Here is a 17,259-nt window from a genome sequence, read left to right as displayed (position 1 = left end):
ACACAGTGTGGAGCTGGAGGAACACAGCAGGCCAGGCAGCATCAGAGAAGCAGGAAAACTGGTGTTTTGGGTCAGGACCCTTCTTCAGAATTTCTGAAGGGTCCCGACCTGAAACATCAGCTTTCCTGCTCCTCTGATGCTGCCTGGCCTGCTGTGTTCCTCCAGCTCCACACTGTGTTATCCCCAACTATCCAGCCTTTCTTTATAACTTAGACCTTCCATACCCAGTGACAGGCTTGTAAATCTCTTCAGAACCCTCTAGCTTAAACTCCTTTATAACAGACTAGCATTACCTCACCTACTGTTATCACACTAACAGGTTGTAGTTTGCCATATAGCTGCAGGGTTATAGCTTAAAACCAAGTGCTGTCTTAAAGTGGTATCAACATCAAAAAGAGCTGAAAAGACCAAAAATACTGAGTATATCCAACATTTTGCTACGTTTCAAATGATCAGCATCCACATTGCTTTCCAACCATACTTATTTTGTAAGTCAGTTGCTTCCACTTACAGTTGAGATGAGGAACAAACAGGTTCAAGAAGACCACAATGTGACAAATAGCCCGTAGTGCATAAAAGTTCCAACTGCACTTTTGTTTACCAACTTGCTGTATTCAGTTGACTCAGAAGACGTTTTTCAAGTTATAAAATAGATTTGTGCTTATCGTTTCCCATATGACTCCGGATGTACTTGAGAGGTCAGATGCATGCAAGAATTGGTCTGAAGTTACAGTTTCTCAGCCTCTGTCACAAGTCTATCTCTCAGGCCAAACCTGCCATGCAATTCCATTTTTTTCTGTAGCCTGGGCTGTTACCTTTCACATTTGTAAGCAAGTTCAGTACTTGTCTTATATTAAACTCTGTGTCTCTCTTTGTTTAAGATCTTACCTAAGATATCTGGTTGGCATTTTAGTAACTGCTCCTAATATCTCTTTGCTTCTTTTGTCTGTTTACAGCGTGAAGCACTCTGGGATGTTTCACAGTATTAAATGCAGATAATTGCAATTCATTGTTATCTGTCAATTCAGACGCAATTTCTTCAACTCTCTCTTTGTTGCCCTCCACCTTTCACAAACATGCTGAAGTGGTTCAGCATGGTCCTACCCATTTCCATAGGTGGTCCAGGTTCCAGTCCATTACTGTTCCTGTAGTTTCTGAGTGCCACTGGTTTGGCATTGCCTTGACTAATTGATTTCCATATCATTCTTTTCATCTGCAAATCTTTCTACAGATTCCCTACTTTCCTTCAATCAAATTTCACTGCATTCACCCGTTGCACCTCAAGCAGTGACTCACTTCCCTCTCTTTACAGTTCCTCACCAGTCACTAACTTCCTGCAGTGCCAACTGTAACTTGGTAGAATTTTTGTTGCTGAAACTAAAATTATAGGCACAAGATCCATCTAAGCATTTAGATACACAATCTAGGTTGGTGTCAGTCCAGTACAGGAGAGAAGAGGAGGAATGAGTTGCGAAATAGGGGAAGAACTCTGTACGTGTGAAGAATACATTTGCAGTGCTGGCAATGGAAGAGCAGCACAGCAGTTGAGAATGAATCTTATTTGGTCGCTAGGACAGAAGGGTCTCAGTATCACCACATGAGCGGTCACAATCCTCTCTCGGTAAGGCAAGGATCCTCTCCTCAGAAGTAGTGAGGAGATTAACGTTGGGCACTCCGCCACCCATCTTGGCTCTCTGCCCTATTGTGGGCTAATTTCCCCTGGAATGACAAGAAGAATAGTGTGTGAGATAAAAATGGCTGGTATAGTTGTTATGCTGGTGCCTGTGGAGGAAAAGTCATGAATGAGTAGGAAGTGCAGAGGGTATGTGGAATTAGTAGACTGGGGGAGGTGTTGGGATGGGTTCAAGTAAATGATCAAAGATGCTACGTGCAATGGTGACAGAGTGGTAGGCCATGAACCTTGGTGAGAGTTGGCAGTTCCTGGCTTTCTCTAATTGACTTGATGCACTGTTGTGGTTACACTTGGCGCCAATGACACAAATCTCAGATGGTCCTGGCAGTGGTGAGTACCTTTGCTGCTGGTGAGTGCATTATATGGCAAATGCGGCATCAAAGAGGCATGGTGAATACATAAAGAGGTGAGTAGTGGGGAAACTGTGTGAGATAACTCACTAGAGCTCACATAGAGAAACCCTCCTTGAAACTCCCTAAAGCTGACACTTCGTCAGTTCTTGAAAAATTCAACGCAACATTCTAATATATTTAAATTGAACAAATAATTAATATAATATGACTTTTGCAGGAAACAATGTCAATGTTTACATATGTGCCGTAATTTTCTGCGTAAAGTACTTCAATTCTGTGTTTAAGAAAACACCAGGGTAGGAGGGAAGTAATTTTAAACAGACCTCACTTGTTGCAGAAATCTCATACTCCAGTTGTATGCCAGAAGGTAAAAGTGGCAAAATTATCATAAAATGATTCCCTTAGAATTTTTTTTCATAAATTCATGGTGAGAAACAGAACTATTATCTTACATGCGAAGTGCATATCCTATTGTAACTCATTTTTGAAGTCAAGTACATGGGCTGTGCCAAATTAGTCAATGAATCAATGAAATGTCAGAATCTATTCACTTTCTTTTTCTATTCATTTCATGGGATGTGGGTGTTGCTGGCTGGAGCATTTCTTGCCCATCCCTAGTTGCCCTTGAGAAGGTGGTGGTGAGCTGCCTTCTTGAACCGCTGCATTCCTCCTGCTGTGGGTTGACCCACAATGCTTATTAGGGAGGGAATTCCAGGATTTTGACCCAGCGACAGTGAAGGAACAGCGATATATTTCCAAGTCAGGATGGTGAGTGACTTGGAAGGGAATTTGGAGGTGGTGGTGTTCCCATTTATCTGCTGCTCTTGTCCTTCTAGATCGAAGTGGTCGTGGGTTTGGAAGGTGCTGTCTGAGGATCTTTGGTGAATTTCTGCAGTGCATCTTGTAGATAGTACACACTGCTGCTACTGAGTGTCAGTGGTGGAGGGAGTGAATACTTGTGGATGTAGTGCCAATCAAGCGGGCTGCTTTGTTCTGGATGGTGTCAAGCTTCTTGAGTATTGTTGGGGCTGCACTCATCCAGGCAATTGGGGAGTATTCCATCACACTTGTGCCTGGTAGATGGTGGACATGCTTTGAGGAGTCAGGAGATGAGTTACTCGCCGCAGTATTCCAAGCTTCTGGCCTGCTCTAAATACTTACAAGTATTTAATTGATTATCTTAGTTTCAATTTACAGTGCATCTAACTTTCTCTGATCTCTATCTGTGAAGTCTGATTCTAAATTAGCAGTCCATAGTTAGACCAACCACAACTACTTGCGGTCAGTTCAGTGGAACATTTAACACTACAGTGACGTTGTCTATTTCCATCAAACAATATTTTTCTATTCTGTTTGGTATATTAAAGTGCTCTTAGGCCTGCCTCTGGCCAGGATTTAGTGCTAGAAGTGGGAACCCACTGGTCCAAGAAGGGAAGGGAGCCCAACGTTGCTTTTGAGAGGAATGCACAATGCTGTTTATATGTCCAAGTGGCTAGTGTCAGGGTATCAAACCAGCCGAGGAGCCAAAATGCTGGCCCCGATAGCTGCCGGTCAGCTAAAAGGCTGTCAGCTCCCCATTGCCTGCAGTGCCCACAGGACCAGTGGCTGCTGCCTGGTATTGTTTTAGCCTTAGGATCACTACTGAATCCCTGGCCACATGGGGAGTGGGGAAGTATGGAAGGGGAGTGGGGATTGCCAGAAATCACTCTGAAGCCAAGATGGCGCTGGAGAGTGGCAACTCTTTGTGAGCTGTCCCCAGCAGATCCTTTTCTTATAATCATTCTGTTCCTTTAAACCCCTATTCTAAGTCTGTCAGAATTACTGACAGTGGTCTCAAATCTACTTTCAGATCTGGAGATCCTTCAACTTATGGGAACAACCAGCACCTCCTGGAGAACTCAACCGACTGAACCGATGGGGCCAAACTGCCGATGCTGGAACAGTGACCGCAAGCCCAGAGAGATCACACATTATCGGCTTCTCAAAGGCCTGACCTACCTGACTCCATGGATACCCTCAAGGCAGCAACTAGTGCTCAGGACCCCAGCAGACGCACCCATGCACCTTCTGGAACAGCAGACCTCCCTCACCAACTCAAGGGACAGAAATCGAGGAAACGTGGGAGGCTTACTGGCCTGCAGGTGAGAGCAAAAGAACGTGGTTTCAAGTCCCCCTCCCTCCCCACCATATTCCTGGAAAATATCCAAGGTATTGAAAACAAACTGGATGAACTTATATCCAGACTTACAGTTCAAAGGGAATTGAGATGCTGCTGTGTGCTCTGTTTTACAGAGACATGGCTCACTCGTGCTACGCCTAATTGTACCTTACAACCTGAGGGTTTCTCAGTTCACTGGATGGACCGCTCAACGGCCTTGGGCAAGGGAACGGGTGGTGGGGTCTGCCTCCTAATCAACAACTCTTGGTGCTGAGGTGTGGTGAACCTGGTGAGTTACTGCTTTCTGCACCTTGAATATCTAATGGTGAAGTGTTGTCCTCCCTACCTGCCACAGGAGTTCACCTCTGCTATTATAACAACAGTTTACATTCCACCTGATGCAGAAGTGAAGAATGCACTTCATGAAATATGCATCACTACAAATAGCCTTGAGATGGAATACCCCAAGGCCTTGATCATTGTTGCCGGTGACTTCAAACAGGCCAGTCTCTCGAGTGCTTCCCAAATACCATCAACACATCACCTGTCCCACCAGAGATCTAGACGTCCTTGACCATTGCTACACAACCATCAAAGACATCCATCCCCCGCCAACACTTTGGAATATCAGACCGTAATGCTGTGCTCCTTCTCCCGGCTTGCAAGTAGAAACTGAAGTGTGAGGACCTGGTTCAGAAAGTCGTACAGTGCTGGTGTGAGGTAACGGACGAGCTGCTATCTGACTATTTAGAGTCAATGGCCTGGTCCATATTCAAGAACTCAGCAGCCAACCTAAATGAGTACGCCACTACCATTACAGACTTTGTGAGTAAGTATGTAGAAGACTGCATGCCAAAGAAGTTATTCCGAGTGTTTCCCAACTGGAAACCATGCATGAACTGGGAGATCTGCTCCCAACTAAAGTCCAGTTTTGAGGTGTTCAATTCGAGTGGCCCAGACCTATAAAAGAAATCCAGGTGTGACCATGCAAAGCCATCAGAGATGCCAACTGACAATATCAGACTGAGCTAGAGTTCCAGACTAACCACGTGACCACTCATCGTTTGTGGTAAGGCGGACACGACATAATGGGCTACAAAGCAAAGTTGATTAGAATCACTGGCAACAATAAATCCCTTCCCGATGAGCTCGGTGCATTCTATGCTCGTTTTGAACAGAAGGTCAGTGAAACGATGTCACTTGCCCTGGGTGCATTCGTACCTACAGTCACTGCCGCAGACACCAGATTGACGTTCTTGAGAGTGAACCCATGGAAAGTAACTGGGCCTGCTGGAGTCCCTGGCTGTGCGGACCATGTGGCAGGAGTATTTGCAGACATCTTTAACCTTTCCCACCTGCTTCAAGAAGACCACTATTGTCCCTTTTCTACTTTTCTACTTTCTCTACCTTGTGACAACGTTGCCCATAAATGCAGCCTTCTTTGCTTGCATTCAGTTTAGTATACATTTAGCACATCTTTTCAGAACTTGTATGAGAAATCCCATTCTTCCACATTATTAAAAGCTCATGACTTTAAAAAAGTAAAAGTTTTTTTCCATTTCTGTACAGCAGCTACCGCTTAACCTGCTCACGGCAATCATTCTTTCAGCAGCACAGTCCGACTGATTGAAGAGATCCGCAGTTACTGTCCTATTCACTCAGGCTCCAGATGCTGCTTTCCTTGCTACAGTATTATTAACTCATATTTTGGCTATTTGCTGCCCAAAAACTGTGAAAACCTAAAAATGCAAATCTAACAAATGGGAGAAGAAGTCAGATATACTGTTTATAGTTAGAGCCCTTGTCTATTTTGCTAGTTATATTTATGACAATGGGTCTGTCTTTGGCTTGACCAAAAGCCAGTCTCTGATGATTCAATAAACTACCTGTCACACACTCTCCTATTCATCCTAATTATGTTGCTCATTTGACATGTACAAGATTTGGTTTGTCATGCTGAGTCTTCAACCATACTTCTCCTGTTTCAGACCCCCTAATGGACATTCATGTAATAAATTCAACACAGTGCATGATCTGAGCTTTATATATAGCTTTGAAACTTTATATCCAGTTTTGAAACTTTATATCCTCTGGTTTCTTTTGGTTTGGACATTTGCAAAGAGGAGAAATTACCAGATTGTGTTGAGGTGCAGTTGTCCATCCCTCCTTCCTCCCTATTTCAATAACATTGACATTTCCCTAGCTTTCCCTCAGATTTCCTGCAATCTGAGTATTATTTCCAGTTTAGATCAAAAAGCCATATGTCCTTGCCAAAATACAAACATATTAATCTAACCTCCAAGATCGATCCAATATCTCGACAAACCATTATTTAGATGAAGTTTTCAGCAGTTGCATGGTGATGAAATTCTCATCCTATAGCTCCCTCGTGTGGCTGTTGGTCAGTTGATTCTGTCAGATTTGTAGCTTACATTTCCCGTACTGTTGGTGAAATTATTGCCCCATATTAATTTTTAATTAATGCATGAACAGGATGTGGGCATTGTTGACAAGGCCAGCATTTATAGCTCTTGAGTTGTAGTTGGTGAGTTGCTTTCTCAAAAGTCTTCAGTCCATATTATGAAAGTATTCACTAGTTTCCAACTCCTTAAAATTAAAACTTTGATGGATTGATTTTGTCTGTTAATATTTTGTATTTCATAGCTGATGAAAATCTAATTACTGGCCTTTCAAAGCAATTGCTGTGACTTAGAATGTTTAAATGCATGGAACCTGTAAAAGTCTTAAGTAAATATGAGAAAGAATGAGAGAAGGAAAGAAGAGAAAGACAGAATAACGGAAGGAGGTGGGAAAAGGCTGAAAGAGTGAGAGAGAGGAAGGAAACGCAAGCAAGGGAAAGAATAAAAACAACAGGGAGTTCTTTTATATAAATCAACTTTCAAAATCTCAGGATATTCCAAATAATCCTCAATCAATGAAGTGTTGCCACTGTAACTGCTTAAAAGGATCAGCAACTGGATAATCAATCTTTTTTCCTTGGTTTTTCTTATTTTTTCATCCTATTTCTAGCATCATTTCTGATTTTTTTCTTCTTCCTCTCTATTTTTCTATCTTGATCATTGTTGCTTTGTTATTCGATGGTTATTGTACCTAACAAACTGAACAATAGTACAAAACCAAAATAATTAAGAAGGTAGAAATCTGAAATAACATCAGAAAATGCTGGAAACATTCAGTGGATCAGGCACAACACCAATGACCATTCATCAGAATGTTAAACTTGTGAATTTTTGGTGAAGGATATCTGGATGGAAACTCAAAACAGGATTTCAAGAATGCAAATTGTGTGGTTAAATCTGAGCTATTCCCTAACAAGTTGTGGAGAGATAATTACAATCGGATTGACTGTAAACTGATGTTCTTGAGGCTTCCAGAACTCTACACTACTTTGGTTGGTTTATAATGGGAAGCAGCAAATAGGGATGAGAGGAGCACTTTCATGTTTACTGCTTCCATTAACTTGCCAAAAGGCCAAGCTGGATATAATTGGTACCAGGAGAATAGAGAGAATCGGGGCAGTGGTGTAGTCAGATGCAGAGCAGTCTTTCAACAGTTACTCCAAATCTTCTGAAAACCAGGTTTGAACATCTATTCCAGCAGCATAATTTTAAAAAGAGGAGTACCACTTAAGTATGAGATGAGAATTTTTTTTTTCTTTTTACTCTGAGGGTCATGAATCTTTGGAATTCTCTGCTTCGAGGGGCTCCGGGAATAACTGTCTTTGAGTATGTCTGAGGTAGAGATTGGTAATCAAAAACTATCAATGCTGTACAGGGTTATGGCGATGAGGTTGATAAGAGACGTTGAAGTGTTGATCAGCCATCTTTGTATTGAATGGCAGGGCAGATTTGATGGGTTGAATGGTGTACTCCTGTACCTATATTACTGTCCATTTTGGTTCACAGGGATTTATTTTGGTTCCGTTACATCTCTGGCTTTCACAAGGTGTCAATTTTGACTAATCATAGATCTCTTGCCTTAGATTTAGAAGATCATAAATTTGAGGATTACTGTAGTGACTTCAGTCATTAAACCAGGCCTCCATCTTTTCAGAGATAGTATCTTTCAAAAGAGATGGTAAACCAAAACCACCTCTGCGCTGAGGATAATAAAGAAGGCGCCACAACAATGACAATAAACTTTAAAACTAAAAATCTAAAACCCATTCTGCCTATGACTTCTTTCTACCAAAATAAATCACATCACACCCGCATCAAATTTCATCTGTCAAAAATGGAGTGATATAAAATGTAGGTGTAAATATAAGCACAGTATTTTGTTTGTTCCCTTTAATTTGGAAATAAGTGAAAATCTTAGTGCATTCCTTCAAAACCATGAGCTAGAAATTATATTGCCTTCAACTGCCCACAATCTCAGCAATGGGCTGAAATCAGACTGGGAACATGCTCACTGCAGCATGATTTACTTGTGCTTTGAGAGATTGTGCACATCTAGAATACAGAGGGCTGATTAATATCAGGGTTTCATTCAGCATTAACTAATCTTTCTCTGAAAGATGCAGATCAACCAGCAATGCACTTTCACCATTTTCTGCTTTTACTCGAGAAGATTATATTTTGACCCAGTCAGGATCTTCAGTCCATTTATCATGATTTTAAATTGAATTTGTGTCATGTTACCTATGTTGCAAGGAAGCCTTTGGAATTGGAGCCTTCAGAGCCTTGAGTACAAGTTTAAGTCAATTTTTCAATAATTTTCAATTACTTCCTTTTGACCTTGTACCATGACATATTTTCAAGGTCAGAGAGTCATACAGCATAGAAACAGACCCTTTGGTCTAACCAGTCCCGGCCGGTCATAATCCCAAACTAAACTAGTCCCATGGAGTACTGTGTCCAGTTCTGGTCTCCCTGTTAAAGGAAGGATATTATCAAGCTGGAGAGGGTTCAGAAAAGATTTACCAGCAGGTTGCCAGGAATGGAAGGTTTGTGTTATAGGGAGAGGCTGGATATGCGGGGACTTTTTCACTGGAGTGTCAGAGGTTGAGATGTGATCTTATAGCGGTTTTTAAAACCATGAAGTGTATAGATAAGGTGATTGACAGCTATCTTTTCTCTGTATTAGAGTACTTCAAGACTAGGGGCTGTATTTTTAATGTAAGGAGGAGAAAGATTTTAAAAGGACATGAGGGGCAACTTTTTTACGCAGAGAGTGGTTCGTGTGTATAATGAACTTCCAGAGGATGCAGTTACAGTTACAACTTCTAAAAGACGTTTGGATAAATACATGAATAGAAGAGGTTTGGAGGGATTATGGGCCAATATAAAACAGCAAAGTATGTTTTCTTCTTTGATATATTCTGGATCCAGATGGACCATCTTACTGACTCATCCATGTCTTCCCAACGCAGATGTTAAAATGGCTTTTTTTTTTAACAAAGCAACAAATTGGAACTTAGGAAATGAGAAATTATAAAATTCAGATTATCTTGGCATCTTCAAAGATTTTGTTCATTTATGGTGTATATTGGCATTATATTTCTATCCACAGTGCTGAAAGTACTTTCTTAAAAAGAAAAGGTAGTTCCATCCATAACATTAAAAGCCTGTTTGTAATTTTGACTTTGTGTCTCACTGTTGGATGTTCAGGCTTATTTAGCTTTTACCCGATTTCAACTGAACTCTAGCTCAGTCTGTTTTTAGATTATACTTTGTGAGCAAACCAGGCACAGGGCTAGCAGGGAGCACTCCAAAGACTGCCAACCTTCTGTGAGAAAGAATTTCTCATCTTCATCTCAAATGGAGAACTCTTATTTTCAAACAGTGACTCCTAGTTCTAGATTTTCACACAAGAGGAAACATCTTTTCCAGTCCACCCTGTAAAGCCTACCTAGCATCATTTATGCTTCAATCAAGATACCTCTTACTCAAACTGCAGCAAATGTAAGATAAGCCTGTCCAACCTTACTTCATAAAACAATACACCCATTCCAGATATTAGTTGAGTAAACCTTTACTGAACTGTTTCCAATATATTTCCAAGCTTCCTTAACTATAGAGACCAATATTAGACACAGTACTCCAGATGTGGTCTCACCAAATCCCTGTACAACTGCACCTCCCTACTTTTGTAGGCAATTCCCTTCACAATACATTATTCTATTAGGTTTCCTAATCAGTTACCATACTTGCATTCTAACCTTTTGTGATTCATGCATTCAGACACCCAGATCCCTCCACATATTGGAACTCTGCAATCTCTCACCATTTAGATAATATGCTTCTTTTGTTTTCTTCCTGCCAGAGTGGACAATTCCATACTTTTCTACCTTATTACTACATTAGCTAGGTCTTTGGCAACCCACGTAACCTGTCTATATCCCTCTTTAGCCTTGTTGTGTTTTCCTCAAAACTTACTTCCCTACTTATATTGAACCATACCTTTGGTTCCTTCATCAAAGTCATTTTTATGAAATGTAAGAAGCTGAAAATCTGAGTATAGTACATCCACTAGTTCAACGTGATCTGTCTTTCATAAAACCAAGTTAACACTCCATAACTCTCACTTAGAAATTTTTACAAGTGCTGTATTGTTTTCAACAATAGCTTGTGGCTGACTAACTGGTCTGTTGTCTCCTGCTTTCTGTATCCCACATTTTGAATAATTCATTATTTCTAATCTTCCCCAAATCTAGGAAATGTTGGACAATTTAAACTGTTGTTTCAACTATCTATCACAACTCATCACTCCCATTAACTGCAGTGTGGTTTTACTTGAAGTCACTTGTTCTCCTTCCACAATGTAGTTGTTAACATTTCTAGCTATAGTGTAGCTTCTATTGTGCTGAGATTATGTTGACAGCCTGTGTCAGTTGTCAGAAGATACCATTCCACTGAGGATCAGATGTATCAACAAAGTAAGGCTCAAAATGACACCTCAAAAATGAAAACTTTCAAAATAATCTGTTTATTTACTGTATTATCTAAGATTTAGTTCCAACAATGATGGAAATTTGTTACAATGTAGAAACTAAATTGATATGCTTGCTTGAAATATAAAGCACCCAGTTTGAGCTTTGACATCAGTATTTGAATGATCTATATCTAACACCTGTAACAAATGCACCGTTTTATAAGGTGGTACTGATTAAACCATCTTTTTGAATTCAAGGTAAAAAGGAACAGGTGATATGCTACTCGTTTTGTCTGGTGATAAACCCCTGGGGATTGTGGACCCAGATCAAGTCCTATTGAAAACCAAGTGCCAGATTTAATACCTGAACAAAAAGACAGGTGCAAACTTTCACTCTCGGAGTTCCTGACTCAGAACCCAGGACTGAAATAGAGAGTCCCTGAGAGGGAGACAGAAAAACAACAGCTTTTGCAGACAACAGGGTAAAGGGCGCTATCTCTTAGTTACTAGGTAGAATGCGGGTAAGTACATATTCTGGTTGAAGGGATGGGACTGATTGAAATTTTACAACAGTGGAAGACTCAGTCCAACCTGGTGAGAAGAAGGAATCATTGGTGTGAGTCATTTTGCTAAAAAATCAGTCCAAGGATTATTAGAAGATTGAAAGAAATTACTTTTAGTGGAAACTGGAGATCACAATGCAGCAACGAGGAAGAAATGAACCTGGAAGAGTAACCTCAGACCAGTTTCTGTAAAGATTACAATTCTATGATGAGTTTAGCAAAATGTATAATAGTAGAAAGAGATTATCAGTTCTGACTATATCTGATAGTTTGTAGCAAAATAGAAACAGGAGTCAACTATGTAGCTCCAATCCTAATCCACTCAAGCGCAGAAAATGCCCTAATTATCTTTGCTTATTAAAGAGCGTCCGGGTGAAACAAGGATACTTTGCATCTTAGCCACAATTTTCCTGCTTCACTCCAATGCTCTCAACAAGACCTGAGAGCTCAAAGGTGACATGGGTGTTTTTCAAAATGAAATCATACTTTTAAATATCTCTACATTGATTTCTTTCAAAGAATCATGGGATCACATCATCTAGATTCTTGCAATGGTTGTGCTCTTAAGGTAGACTTTATTCATGTGTGCATTTTCATTGTTTGTTCAGTCTTGATAGCGTTGTTAAGAAGGCGTGTACGGTATGTTAGGTTTTATTGGTAGAGGGATTGAGTTTTGGAGCCATGAGGTCATGTTGCAGCTGTACAAAACTCTGGTGCGGCCGCACTTGGAGTATTGCGTACAGTTCTGGTCACCGCATTATAGGAAGGGTGTGGAAGCATTGGAAAGGGTGCAGAGGAGATTTACCAGGATGTTGCCTGGTATGGAGGGAAGGTCTTATGAGGAAAGGCTGAGGGTCTTGAGGCTGTTTTCGTTAGAGAGAAGAAGGTTAAGAGGTGACTAAATAGAGACATACAAGATGATCAGAGGATTAGATAGGGTGGACAGTGGGAGCCTTTTTCCTCGGATGGTGATGGCTAGCACGAGGGGACGTAGCTTTACATTGAGGGGTGATAGATATAGGACAGATGTCAGAGGTAGGTTCTTTACTCAGAGAGTAGTAAGGGCGTGGAATGCCCTGCCTGCAAAAGTAGTAGACTCACCAACTTTAAGGGCATTTAAATGGTCATTGGATAAACATATGGATGATAATGGAATAGTTTAGGTTAGATGGGCTTCAGATTGGTTTCACAGGTCGGCGCAACATTGACGGCCGAAGGGCCTGTACTGCGCTGTTATGTTCTATGTTCTATGTTCTGTGTTCTTAGGGAGCTAAATATCTAGACATACCTCATGGTTGGGATGCTTTAAAAGTTACAGTGGATGTAGAGACATCTAGGCTAGAAGAAAGGATTTTTATGTTTGTGTAATATGAGATTTGAACACACAGAAGACCCAAAGATCATGAAGCAAGGTTTTATTTCCCTGCATAAAAACTGAAAGAACTGCAGATGCTGTAAATTGCTCGCAAAGCTCAGCAGGTCTGGCAGCATCTGTAGAGAGGAATCAGAATTAACGTACCGGCCAAGTGACCCTTCCTCAGAACTGATGGTAGCTAGGAAAATGTCAGTTTGTATGCAGAAGGTAGGGTGAGGGGAGGGAGTAAGGAGTAAACGATAGGTGAGGATATAGCTCAGAGAGAGAGAAGAACAGCTGGAGAACCAAAGGAGTGGATAACAACCTGGCTAGGCGGTGAATGGCTATTAATGGGGGATTGATAGTGGCTAACAAGGGGTGGTGTGCAATAGCAGACTATATGATTAGAAGGCCTGGTGTGTGGGGGTGGGGTAAGGACATGGGACAGCTCAAGCCGTAAAGTTATCGAACTCAATGTTGAGTCCAGAAGGTTGCAGGGTTCCCAAGCGGAAAATGAGGTGCTATTCTTCCAGTTTGCACGGAGCTTCACTGCAACAAGCCTGAAACAGATTTTGGCTAGGGAACAGGATGCTGTGTTGAAGTGACTTTGAACTTCCAGTTGCCAGCCACTAACATTTTCCAGCAATGTCTGATTTTGTTTGTGTATTATTTCTCTGTCATCAGACAATTGCAAAAAGGAACATGGAGGATAAATGAACTATTTACGATATGTACATGAAATAAAGCCTGTGGGTTACACTGACTGAGAAATCCTTTGTCTATAAGCTTCCCGTTCCCATCAGCCCTTCTTCTTCCAAAGACATCTTTTCTTCCTAGGGATAATATGCTGAACCACTCCAGCCACCTTCCCTCACTGTCACCACCTGCTGGTGGAGGTTGCGGCAAATGTCATTGCATTTGCTCAATGCCCTCCATCACCATTGCTGCATGCTGCTGGAAGTTCTATTACACACTTACCTGAATAAAAGTCGCCATTCTAGCAACTATACAAAGGGCATAAACAACTGAATAATTAGCAGGTTCAATTGAACCCTAATGGCTAGAGTGTTCTAGTCCACATTGGTGGCAGCATTCTTTTCTGGTGCGATTGATCTTGCAAATGGTAAGGCTTGAGGTGATATCCAAATTTGCCTGAGGAGACCTTTTGAAAAGATTAATCTTATGTAACTTCCAAGTTGGGTTCTAGGGCCATTTGGGGCTCCAAATGTCATATCATTGGCAGCATGTTGCTTCAGTTTCTGTTTCCCAGCATACCCTCCCTGTGCCATTTTCCAGGGTGGGGAATAGGCCAGGATTTCACATCACAATCCAAATCTACTTAAACCATCACACACCGAAACATAAGGTTCCACAACGCTGCTAAGTGAGCTGCTTGCCTCCACATTATCCACCAGAGTTTTGGCCTCAAAACAACTCACCTGACGTTGACTTCAGCCACCTGTGTTCAGCCTTGTGATGACTCTGTGGAGTTCAGCATCCTGCACATCGTATATTTCTAAGTATAACCACACACCCACTCCCCCCACCCCCCCTCCACTTTTGGAGAAATACCCTTATTCCAATTGGAAAGTCTGTCCTGTCAATCTTGCGACCAATCAGTGTCCTTATCATTATTTCTGTCTCAGTCCTCTTGTATGCTACTCAAGTACTTGACTTAGCCTCATGTAATACTTGGCTAACTACTAATTGACCTGGCTATCCCCATCAGAAGGAGTAGTGAGCCCAAGGAGATGATCCAAGGCAGGACTGGGTCTCACCCAAGCTAAGCTTACTGAGGAGATAAGACAGCAAAGAATGGGATCTGCGCTTGCTGTGTAGCAATTTCTTCCTCCTGCATCTTTAGTCTAAGGTCGACATCCCTATCTGTGCTGATAGTTACCACTCTGATGGTAGCCTCTTTCCCGGCCTTAAAAATGCAACCTTCACAATAATCTGGATGATGTGATTCCATGTTTCAAAGAAAGATAACTTAGGTCTTCCTGAATAGCAGACAAGGCTCAAAAAGCCAAACAGCCTGCTCCTGCTCCTATTCCTTTATATTCTGAGGAGGAAACACTATTTAACACGCTACTGCTGGTCAATCAGTATGCCGTGTTCCTTTGGATGGTGTATTAAATAAAAACAATGACAGAAGAAGGAGTTGCTCCACGGTATTAGATTTAGGAAAGTTTCCTAGGTTCATCTGTTGATGTGCTACCAGTAAATATAAAGCTTAACAAATGCATTACTGAGGATTGCACTTTCCCTGCGACTGACACAGCTTTATTTTCACATATTTAATGACACGATAACTACAAAAAGTTCAAAAAAACTTACAATTTTGTGACCAGAATTGAATTATTAAGGTTATCAGGAAAGGTTAATGGAACAAAACTAATGTGTCCAATCGGCTCATAAATGTGGAGAGACTGTTGTCACTTGTGAGAGAAGTTAAAAAGTAAATCCATAAATAAAAATTAGTTACCAATAGATCCAAGAGGAAGTAAGGAGAAATGCCTTTGCTGAGTAGTGGTTTTACTAAAACCCTGTGTTTTACCACAAGAAATTGTAAGTGCAAATTGTTTATATTCTTTGCAAAAGAAAATAGGGGTAATCAATAGAGAAAATAAGAACTTAAAGGTATGTTGAAATGCTCTGAGGAGATTCATATAGAATTTAAATACAAGCTAAATGGCCTATTTCCATGCTGTATATTCTTTGAGCAAAATTTTGTCGGTGGTGAGGGTTCTCCCCCACCACTGAATAAGTCAGCAGGGTACTCAACATTTTTCCCAATGACTCTGACGATTTTCTGACCTCATCTGGAAAGGAGTTCTGCTTCTGAGAGCTGCCAGCCACCTGATTGAGATGCATAGTGTGAGAATAGGGCTGGGAGGGAGCCTATGGAAGAAGTACACTCATCCCTTTCCCCCTCGAAGCCTGAGCAGGCTTCTGTACTGGCATCTGCAACCTTCTGTTGTCAGACATGGGGGAGACCTTTATTTGGCCACTTATGGGCCTCAACTGGGGTAATGGCTAGTGAACCAGGTCTCACCTGTCTCCTGAGGGTAGGCAACAGGAAAGTCACTATCAGAACGTTGTGCAATCCCTTTGCCTGCAAACCTATTCATGCAGGACTGTAAAATTCTATAATTACAACAGTATATCCTCCTTATTTAAAAGTGAAATGGCTTCCTATTCTGCTTTTTTTTTCCTTACAGCCATCAGTACCTGATATAGTAAATTCTGAGTGGTTAGTCGTTAGTCTGAACAAAGCACAAGCATGATTTATTTTATCCGAACAGGTTCCGGATTTTGAAGGCCTGTTTCAATGATATGCATACCGCCCAGCATGATAGTAAACATCATGCAGAGCCCAGGTAATTGAAACCAAAACATTACTAATTTCTCTGGTATTGAACCAGGAAATTCTGACAAAATACTGTCTGGTTACTGCCTGTAATGAAGAGTTTCCTTCCTTGTTTTATTTTGTGACCAAAATAAATTTGTCCAGCCCCAAATGCTATTGAAAGATGTAATACACCCAAGACATGAATGAAGAGTAACAGCATGTGGGCTTCAATGGTTGTGCAAATTAAAATCTTTTAATCCTAATATGCTGTTATGTAGATGAATCTGTAATCATACAGTATAATTGTGAATATCAGGACAGCTTGTTGCATTAGTAGCTGAGGATAACAATAGCATTACATGGATTTTTGAAAAATTACCCTCAGAAAACACAATAAATACTCTGTCCATTTTATGACTCAGATGAAGGAGGAGTTTGAAGGAAAAATTGGAGAAATTTGGGAAAATGGGTAAGATTTCTTTAACAATGTTTCACTAGAAGACAACTGGAATATCTTCAGATATCTAATTTTGAACATATGGGATGAATAAACACTGAAACCAATAAGCAAACAAGAGCTCAAATTGAATTAATAGACAAATTCAAAAATTTATATTGAAGAAAAATTGCCTCCTACAGAGTGAAGGAAAATGTGATTCACTGGGATGAATGTAAGAAATTGTAAAAACATTTTTTTATTGTGCGGTGGTGCAGGCTGACCAGGCATGCATAAAGGATCTCACGGGTAGTGCCCTTCTCACCACCAGCATTGGTCAGCTCATCCAGGAATAATGTCTGGTCCAGTCTCTCCCGCATGCTGTTGTCTAAGACCTCTGTGACAGAAGACAGGAAAGACTAGGAGGCCATGCTGTCTATGGGCTTTATGTCATAC

At 41.0% G+C, this 17,259-nt stretch overlaps 1 long non-coding RNA gene across 4 annotated transcripts in view; it reads left to right on the top strand.

Annotated features, from left to right (window-relative positions):
• The window catches only part of LOC125485651, a 37,353-nt gene extending 24,596 nt beyond the window's left edge, over window positions 1–12,757 (top strand). For 3 of the 4 annotated variants that reach the window (XR_007264362.1, XR_007264363.1, XR_007264360.1), the window contains one exon: window positions 3,896–6,100. This is a non-coding gene — a long non-coding RNA (uncharacterized LOC125485651). Of the gene's footprint in view, window positions 1–3,895; window positions 6,101–11,356 lie in introns of those variants that run through there. The other variant, XR_007264364.1, reaches the window with a different exon arrangement.
• Window positions 12,758–17,259: the final 4,502 nt, after the last annotated feature.

The sequence above is a fragment of the Rhincodon typus genome, chromosome 21, assembly GCF_021869965.1.
Source record: "Rhincodon typus isolate 14 chromosome 21, sRhiTyp1.1, whole genome shotgun sequence".
Classification (NCBI taxonomy): domain Eukaryota; kingdom Metazoa; phylum Chordata; class Chondrichthyes; order Orectolobiformes; family Rhincodontidae; genus Rhincodon; species Rhincodon typus.
The sequence above is the reverse complement of the archived record's forward strand: the minus strand, read 5'-3'. Positions and strand labels throughout refer to the sequence as shown.